This window comes from Hordeum vulgare, chromosome 3H (assembly GCF_904849725.1).
Source record: "Hordeum vulgare subsp. vulgare chromosome 3H, MorexV3_pseudomolecules_assembly, whole genome shotgun sequence".
Lineage (NCBI taxonomy): Eukaryota > Viridiplantae > Streptophyta > Magnoliopsida > Poales > Poaceae > Hordeum > Hordeum vulgare.
In genome coordinates this window covers 609437112-609447035 of record NC_058520.1, presented here as the reverse complement: position 1 = coordinate 609447035, position 9924 = coordinate 609437112, and positions in this window count along the sequence as shown.

The window sequence follows — 9924 nt, the reverse complement described above, 5'->3', positions numbered from 1 at the left end:
TAGGATCCAATATGGGCATCCAGGTCCCGCTATTGGATATTGACCGAGGAGTCTCTCAGGTCATGTCTACATAGTTCTCGAACCCGCAGGGTCTGCACACTTAAGGTTCGACGTTGTTTTATGCGTATTTGAGTTATATGGTTGGTTACCGAATGTTGTTCGGAGTCCCGGATGAGATCACGGACGTCACGAGGGTTTTCGGAATGGTCCGGAAACGAAGATTGATATATAGGATGACCTCATTTGATTACCGGAAGGTTTTCGGAGTTACCGGGAATGTACCGGGGATGACGAATGGGTTCCGGGAGTTCACCGGAGGGGGGGCAACCCACTTCGGGGAAGCCCATAGGCATTTGGGGGGGTCACACCAGCCCTTAGTGGGCTGGTGGGACAGCCCACCAATCCCCTATGCGCCAAGGGAGAAAAAATCAAAGGAAAGAAAAAAAAGGGAAGAAGTGGGAAGGGGGAAGGACTCCCTCCCACCAAACCAAGTAGGACTCGGTTTTGGGGGGGGGGGGGAGAGTCCTCCCCCCTGGCTCGGCCGACCCCTTGGGGATCCCTTGGACCCCAAGGCAAGGTCCCCCTCCCTCCTCCTATATATATGGGGCTTTTAGGGCAGATTTGAGACGACTTTCTCACGGCTGCCCGACCACATACCTCCATAGTTTTTCCTCTAGATCGTGTTTCTGCGGAGCTCGGGCGGAGCCCTGCTGAGACGAGATCATCACCAACCTCCGGAGCGCCGTCACGCTGCCGGAGAACTATTCTACCTCTCCGTCTCTCTTGCTGGATCAAGAAGGCCGAGATCATCGTCGAGCTGTACGTGTGCTGAACGCGGAGGTGCCGTCCGTTCGGTACTAGATCGTGGGACTGATCGCGGGATTGTTCGCGGGGCGGATCGAGGGACGTGAGGACGTTCCACTACATCAACCGCGTTCTCTAACGCTTCTGCTGTACGATCTACAAGGGTACGTAGATCACTCATCCCCTCTCGTAGATGGACATCACCATGATAGGTCTTCGTGCGCGTAGGAAAATTTTTGTTTCCCATGCGACGTTCCCCAACAGTGGCATCATGAGCTAGGTTCATGCGTAGATGTCTTCTCGAGTAGAACACAAAAGGTTTTGTGGGCGGTGATGTGCGTTTTGCTGCCCTCCTTAGTCTTTTCTTGATTCCGCGGTATTGTTGGATCGAAGCGGCTTGGACCGACATTACTCGTACGCTTACGAGAGACTGGTTTCATCGTTACGAGTAACCCCCTTTGCTCAAAGATGACTGGCAAGTGACGGTTTCTCCAACTTTAGTTGAATCGGATTTGACCGAGGAGGTCCTTGGATGAGGTTAAATAGCAATTCATATATCTCCGTTGTGGTGTTTGCGTAAGTAAGATGCGATCCTACTAGATACCCTTGGTCACCACGTAAAACATGCCACAACAAAATTAGAGGACGTCTAACTTGTTTTTGCAGGGTATGATTGTGATGTGATATGGCCAATGATGTGATATGATATATTGGATGTATGAGATGATCATGTTGTAATAGAAATATCGACTTGCACGTCGATGGTACGGCAACCGGCAGGAGCCATAGGGTTGTCTTTATACTAACATATGTGCTTGCAGATGCGTTTACTATTTTGCTAGGATGTAGCTTTAGTAGTAATAGCATAAGTAGCACGACAACCACGATGGCAACACGTTGATGGATGATCATGGTGTGGCGCCGGTGACAAGAAGATCGTGCCGGTGCTTTGGTGATGGAGATCAAGAAGCACGTGATGATGGCCATATCATGTCACTTATGAATTGCATGTGATGTTAATCCTTTATGCACCTTATTTTGCTTAGAACGACGGTAGCATTATGAGGTGATCTCTCACTAAAATTTCAAGACGAAATTGTGTTCTCCCCGACTGTGCACCGTTGCGACAGTTCTTCGTTTCGAGACACCACGTGATGATCGGGTGTGATAGACTCAACGTTCACATACAACGGGTGCAAAACAGTTGCACACGCGGAACACTCGGGTTAAGCTTGACGAGCCTAGCATGTGCAGACATGGCCTCGGAACACATGAGACCGAAAGGTCGAGCATGAATCGTATAGTTGATATGATTAGCATAGGGATGCTTACCACTGAAACTATTCTCGACTCACGTGATGATCGGACTTGAGATAGCGGATTTGGATCATGTACCGCTCAAATGACTAGAGAGATGTACTTTTTGAGTGGGAGTTCTTAAGTAATATGATTAATTGAACTAATTGTCATGAACATAGTCTAATGGTCTTTGCGAATTACGATGTAGCTTGCGCTATAGCTCTACTGTTTTTATATGTTCCTAGAGAAAATTTAGTTGAAAATTGATAGTAGCAACCTTTGCAGACTGAGTCTGTAAAACCGAGGATTGTCCTCGTTGCTACGCAGAAGGCTTATGTCCTTAATGCACCACTCGGTGTGCTGCACCTCGAGCGTCGTCTGTGGATGCTATGAACATCCGACATACACGTTACTGATGACTACACGATAGTTCAGTGCAAGATACTTGATGACTTAGAAGCAAGGCGCCGAAAACGTTGTAAAACGTCGCGGAACATAAGTGATGTTCCGAAGAGATGAAATTGTGATTTCATGCTTGTGCCCTTGTTAAGAGGTACGAGACCTCCAAACAAGATTCTTTGTCCACAAAGTAAAGGAGAAAAGCTCAATCGTTGAGCGCGTGCTCAGATTGTCTGAGTACGACAATCGCTTGAATCAAGTGGGAGTTAATCTTCCAGATGAGATAGTGATGGCTCTCCAAAGTCACTGCCACCAAGCTATGAGAGCTTCGTGATGAACTATAACATATCAAGGATAGATACTATGATCTTTTGAGTGATTCGCGATGTTTGACACTGCGAAAGTAGAAATCAAGAAGGAGCATCAATAGTTGATGGTTAGTAAAACCACTAAGTTTCAAGAAAGGCAAGGGCTAGAAGGGATACTTCGTGAAACGGCAAAACAGTTGTTGCACTAATGAAGAGACCCAAGATTAAACCCAAACCCGAGACTAAGTGCTTCTGTAATGAGGGGAACAATCACTGAGGCGGAGCAACTCAAGATACTTGGTAGATAAGAAGGCTGGCAAAAGTCGAAAGAAGTGTATTTGATATACATGATGTTGATGTGTACTTTACTAGTACTCCTAGTAGCACGAGGGTATTGGATACCGGTTCGGTTGCTAAGTGATTAGTGACGCGAAATGAAAGCTACTGCATAAACGGAGACTAGCTAAAGGCGAGGTGACAATACGTGTTGGAAGTGTTTCCAAGATTGATATGATCAAACGTCGCACGCTCCCTCTACCATCGGGATTGGTGTTAAACCTAAATAATTGTTATTTGGTGCTTGTGTTAAGCATGAACATGATTGGATCGTGTTTATTGCAATACGATTATTCATTCAAAGAGAATAATGGCTACTCTATTTGCTTGAATGATCACCTTCAATGGTTTATTGAATCTCGATTGTAGTGTTACACATTGGTGCCAAAAGATACGAGTTAATAATGATAGTACCACTTACTTGTGGCACTGCCGCTTGAGTCATGTTAGTATAAATTGCATGAAGAGGCTCCATGCTGATGGATCTTTGTACTCACCTGATTTCGAATCACTAGTGACATGCAAATCATACCACATGAGCAAAGCCTTGTTTTCATTGAGATGAAATAAGATAGTAACTTGTTGGAAGTGATACATTTTGATGTATGCAGTCCAATGGGTGCTGAGGCACGCAGTGGATATCATTATGTTCTTACTTCACTGACGATTTGAGTAGATACTAGAGTATTTACTTAATGAATCACAAGTCTGAAATATTGAAAAGTTCAATTCTGTTTGAGAGTGAAGTTCGTCGTAACAAGAGGATAAACTGACTACGATATGATCATAGAAATGAATATCTGAGTTACGAGTTTTGGTACGCAGTTAAGACAATGTGGAAGTTGTTTCGCAGTTCATGCCACCTGGAACATCATAGTGTGATGATGTGTCTGAACATCATAGCCACGCACTATTTGGTATGATGCATACTATGATGTCTCTTATCGAATTACCACTATCGTTTATGGGTTATGCATTAGAGACAACCGCACTCACTTTAAATAGGGCACCACGTATTTCCGTTGAGATGACACAGTATAGACTGAGGTTTAGAGAAATCTAAACTGTCGTTTCTTGAAAGTTTGGGGTTTCGACACTTATGTGAAAAAGTTTCAGTCTGATAAGCTCGAACCCAAAGCGGATAAATGCATCTTCATAGGATATTCAAAACAGTTGGGTACATCTCCTATCTCAGATCCGAAAGCAAAGTGTTTGTTTCTAGAAACGGATCCTTTCTCGAGGAAAGGTTTCTTTCGAAAGAATTGAGTGGGAGGGTAGTAGAACTTGATGAGGTTATTGAACCATCACTTCAACTAGTGTGTAGCAGGGCGCGGGAAGTTGTTCATGTGGCGCCTACACCAATTGAAGTGGAAGCTGATGATGATGATCATTGAGCTTCGAATGAAGTTACTACAAACCTCGTAGGTCGACAAGGTCGCGTACTGCTGCAGAGTAGTACGGTAACCCTGTCTTGGAGGTCATGTTGTTGAGCAATAGTGAACCTACGAGTTATGGAGAAAGCGATGGTGGGCCCGGATTCCGATAAATGGCTGGAAGCCATGAAATCCGAGAGAGGATCCATGTATGAAACCAAAGTGTAGACTTTGGAAGAACTACTTGATGGTCATAGGACTATTGAGTAAAGATGGATCTTTAAAAGAAGACAGACGATGATGGTGATAAGTCACTATTAAGAAAAGCTCGACTTGTCGCAAAGATGTTTTCGACAAGATCAAACAGTTGACTATGATGAGACTTTCTCACTCATAGCGATGCTAAAGGTCTGTTAGAGTTATGTTAGTTGTTGATGCATTATTTATGAAATATTGCACGTAGGATGTCAAAACATTGTTTCCTCGACGGTTTCCTTGAGCAAACATTGTATGTGATACAACCGGGAGGTTTTGTCGATCCTAAAGATACTAGCAAGTATGCAAGCTCCAGTGATCCTTCAATGGACTGGTGCAAGCATCTCGGAGTTGGAATATACACTTTGATGAGATGATCAAGGATTTTGGGTTTGTACAAGGTTTATGAGAAACTTGTATTTCCAAAGAAGTGAGTGGGAGCACTATAGAATTTCTGATAGGTATATGTGGTTGACATATTGTGGATCAGAAGTAATGTAGAATTTCTGTAAAGCATACAAGGTTGTTTTGAAAGAAGTTTTCAAAGGAGTACCTGGATTACGCTACTTGAACGTTGAGCATCAAAGATCTATGGAGATAGATCGAAAAGCGCTTAATGGAAGTTTCAACAAGATGCATGCCTTGACAAGTTTTTGAAAGGAGTTCAAAATAGATCAGCAAAGAAGGAGTTCTTGGTTGCGTTGTGAGGTGTGAATTTGAGTAAGACTCAAAACCCGACCCCGGCAGAATAAAGAGAATAGACGAAGGTCGTCTTCTATGCCTTAGCCGTAGAATCTAAAGTATGCCATGCTATGTACTGCACCTGATGTGTGCCTTGACTCGAAGTATGTTGAGAGGTATAGAGAGTGATCCATGATTGAATCACTAGCAGCGGTCAAAATTTATCCTTAGTAACTAATGGACTAAGGAATTTTTCTCGATTATGGAGGTGGTTAAAGATTTTGTCGTAAAGGGTTACGTCAATGCAAGCTTTGACACTAATCCGGATAACTATGAGTAGTGAAACGGATTCGTATAGTAGAGTAGATATTTGGAGCATTTCCGAATAGCACGTAGTAGCAGCATCTATAAGATGACATAAAGATTTGTAAAGAACGCACGGATCTGAAAGTTTCAGAACCGTTGACTAAAACCTCTCTCACGAGCAAGACGTGATCAGACCCCATAACTATATGGGTGTTGGATTCGTTGGAATCACATGGTGATGTGAACTAGATTATTGACTCTAGTGCAAGTGGGAGACTGTTGGAAATATGCCCTAGAGGCAATAATAAATTAGTTATTATTATATTTCTTAGTTCATGATAATCGTTTATATTCCATGCTATAATTGTATTGATTGGAAACACAATACTTGTGTGGATACATAGACAAAACACTGTCCCTAGTAAGCCTCTAGTTGACTAGCTCGTTGTTCAAAGATGGTCAAGGTTTCCTGGCCATAGGCAAGTGTTGTCACTTGATAACGGGATCACATCATTAGGAGAATCATGTGATGGACTAGACCCAAACTAATAGACATAGCATGTTGATCGTGTCATTTTGTTGCTACTGTTTTCTGCGTGTCAAGTATTTGTTCCTATGACCATGAGATCATATAATTCACGGACACCGGAGGAATGCTTTGTGTGTATCAAACGTCGCAACGTAACTGGGTGACTATAAAGATGCTCTACAGGTATCTCCGAAGGTGTTCGTTGAGTTAGTATGGATCAAGACTGGGATTTGTCACTCCGTATGACGGAGAGGTATCTCGGGGCCCACTCGGTAATACAACATCACACACAAGCCTTACAAGCAATGTAACTTAGTGTAAGTTGCGGGATCTTGTATTACGGAACGAGTAAAGAGACTTGCCGGTAAACGAGATTGAAATAGGTATGCAGATACCGACGATCGAATCTCGGGCAAGCAACATACCGAAGGACAAAGGGAATGACATACGGGATTATACGAATCCTTGGCACTGAGGTTCAAACGATAAGATCTTCGTAGAATATGTAGGATCCAATATGGGCATCCAGGTCCCGCTATTGGATATTGACCGAGGAGTCTCTCAGGTCATGTCTACATAGTTCTCGAACCCGCAGGGTCTGCACACTTAAGGTTCGACGTTGTTTTATGCGTATTTGAGTTATATGGTTGGTTACCGAATGTTGTTCGGAGTCCCGGATGAGATCACGGACGTCACGAGGGTTTTCGGAATGGTCCGGAAACGAAGATTGATATATAGGATGACCTCATTTGATTACCGGAAGGTTTTCGGAGTTACCGGGAATCTACCGGGGATGACGAATGGGTTCCGGGAGTTCACCGGAGGGGGGCAACCCACTCCGGGGAAGCCCATAGGCATTTGGGGGGGTCACACCAGCCCTTAGTGGGCTGGTGGGACAGCCCACCAATCCCCTATGCGCCAAGGGAGAAAAAATCAAAGGAAAGAAAAAAAAAGGGAAGAAGTGGGAAGGGGGAAGGACTCCCTCCCACCAAACCAAGTAGGACTCGGTTTGGGGGGGGAGAGTCCTCCCCCCTGGCTCGGCCGACCCCTTGGGGATCCCTTGGACCCCAAGGCAAGGTCCCCCTCCCTCCTCCTATATATATGGGGCTTTTATGGCAGATTTGAGATGACTTTCTCACGGCTGCCCGACCACATACCTCCATAGTTTTTCCTCTAGATCGTGTTTCTGCGGAGCTCGGGCGGAGCCCTGCTGAGACGAGATCATCACCAACCTCCGGAGCGCCGTCACGCTGCCGGAGAACTCTTCTACCTCTCCGTCTCTCTTGCTGGATCAAGAAGGCCGAGATCATCGTCGAGCTGTACGTGTGCTGAACGCGGAGGTGCCGTCCGTTCGGTACTAGATCGTGGGACTGATCGCGGGATTGTTCGCGGGGCGGATCGAGGGACGTGAGGACGTTCCACTACATCAACCGCATTCTCTAACGCTTCTGTTGTACGATCTACAAGGGTACGTAGATCACTCATCCCCTCTCGTAGATGGACATCACCATGATAGGTCTTCGTGCGCGTAGGAAAAATTTTGTTTCCCATGCGACGTTCCCCAACAACCCGATCATCACGTGGTGCTTCGAGACAACGAACCTTCACAACGGTGCACACTTAGGGAAATACGTTCTCGAAATTTTAAGAGGGATCATCTTATTATGCTACCGTCGTTCTAAGCAATAAGATGTAAAACATGATAAACATCACAATGCAATCATATAGTGACATGATATGGCCATTATCATCTTTGCTCTTTCGATCTCCATCTTCAGGCATCGCATGATCATCATCGTCAACGACGTGACACCATGATCTCCATCATCGTGTCTCCGTGAAGTCATCACGCCAACTACTACTATCACTACTACTATAGCTAACCGTTAGCAATGAAGTAAAAGTAGTAAGCACATGGCGTTGCATCTCATACAATAAATTAAGACAACTTCTATGGCTCCTGCCGGTTGTCATACTCACCGACATGCAAGTTGTGAAACCTATTACAATAACATGATCATCTCATACATCATACATGCAACATCACAACTTTGGCCATATCACATCACATGTCAAACCCTGCAAAAACAAGTTAGACGTCCTCTAATTGTTGTTGCAAGTTTTACGTGGCTGATTTGGGTTTCTAGCAAGAATGCCTTCTTACCTACGTGACAGACACAACGATGATATGCCAAAGCTATTTACCCTTCATAAGGACCCTTTTCATCAAATCCAATCCGACTAGAGTAGGAGAGACAGACACCCGTTAGCCACCTTTATGCACGGTGTGCATGTGTGTCGGTGGAACCAATCTCACGTAAGCGTACGTGTAAAGTCGGCCCGGGCCGCTTCATCCAACAATACCGCCGGAAAAGAATAAGACTAGTAGCGGCAAGCAAATTGACAAATCATCGCCCACAACTTTTGTGTTCTAATCGTGCATAGAATCTACGCATAGAAAACCTGGCTCGGATGCCACTGTTGGTTAACGTAGCATAAATTCAAAATTTTCACACGCATATTCAGATCTTCCTATGGAGAGACCAGCAATGAGAGAGGGGTAATAGCATCTTAATACCTTTGAAGATCGCTAAGCGGAAGCGTTGCTAGAACGCGGTTGATGGAGTCGTACTCGCAGCGATTCCGATCTAGTGCCGAACTATGGCACCTCCGCGTTCAACACACGTGCAGCTCGGTGACGTCTCCCGCACCTTGATCCAGCAAGGAGGGGGGAGAGGTTGGGGAAGAACTCCAGCAGCACGACGGCGTGGTGTCGATGGAGAGACGAGGTCTCCCGGCAGGGCTTCGCCAAGCACCGGTAGAGAGGAGGAGAAAGAAGGGCAGGGCTGCGCCGAGGGAGAGGGAGAAGTCTCTTTCTCCAATGGCCAAAATTGCCCACTATATATACGGGGAGGGAGGGGCTGCGCCCCCTTGAGGGTTTCCCTCTTCTGGGGCGGCGGCAGCCCTAGATGGCGGCTGGTGCGGCGGCCAAGGGGGGAGGAGGGGTGTGGCGCACCCCTGGTCGGCCTTAGGCCCACCTGGCTTAGGGTTTGCCCCACCCCCCCCTTTTCTCTCCCCCACGCATTGGGCTGAGTGGGGAGGCGCACCAGCCCACCTAGGGGCTGGTTCCCTTCCCCACTTAGCCCACCTTACCTCCCGGGGTCGTTGCCCCCCTTCGGTGGACCCCTGGGGCCACCTCCGATGGTCCCGGTACGTTACCGGTGATGCCCGAAACACTTCCGGTATCCGAAACCATCCGTCCTATATATCAATCTTTACCTCCGGACCATTCCGGAGCTGCTCGTGACGTCCGGGATCTCATCCGGGACTCCGAACAACTTTCGGTAACCTCGTATAACAATTTCCTATAACCCTAGCGTCATCGAACCTTAAGTGTGTAGACCCTACGGGTTCGGGAGATAGGCAGACATGACCGAGACACCTCTCTGGCCAATAACCATCAGCGGGGTCTGGATACCCATGGTGGCTCCCACTTGCTCCACGATGATCTCATCGGATGAACCACGATGTCAAGGATTCAATCAATCCTGTATACGATTCCCTTTGTCTGTCGGTATAGAACTTGCCCGAGATTCGATCGTCGGTATACCTATACCTTGTTCAATCTCGTTAC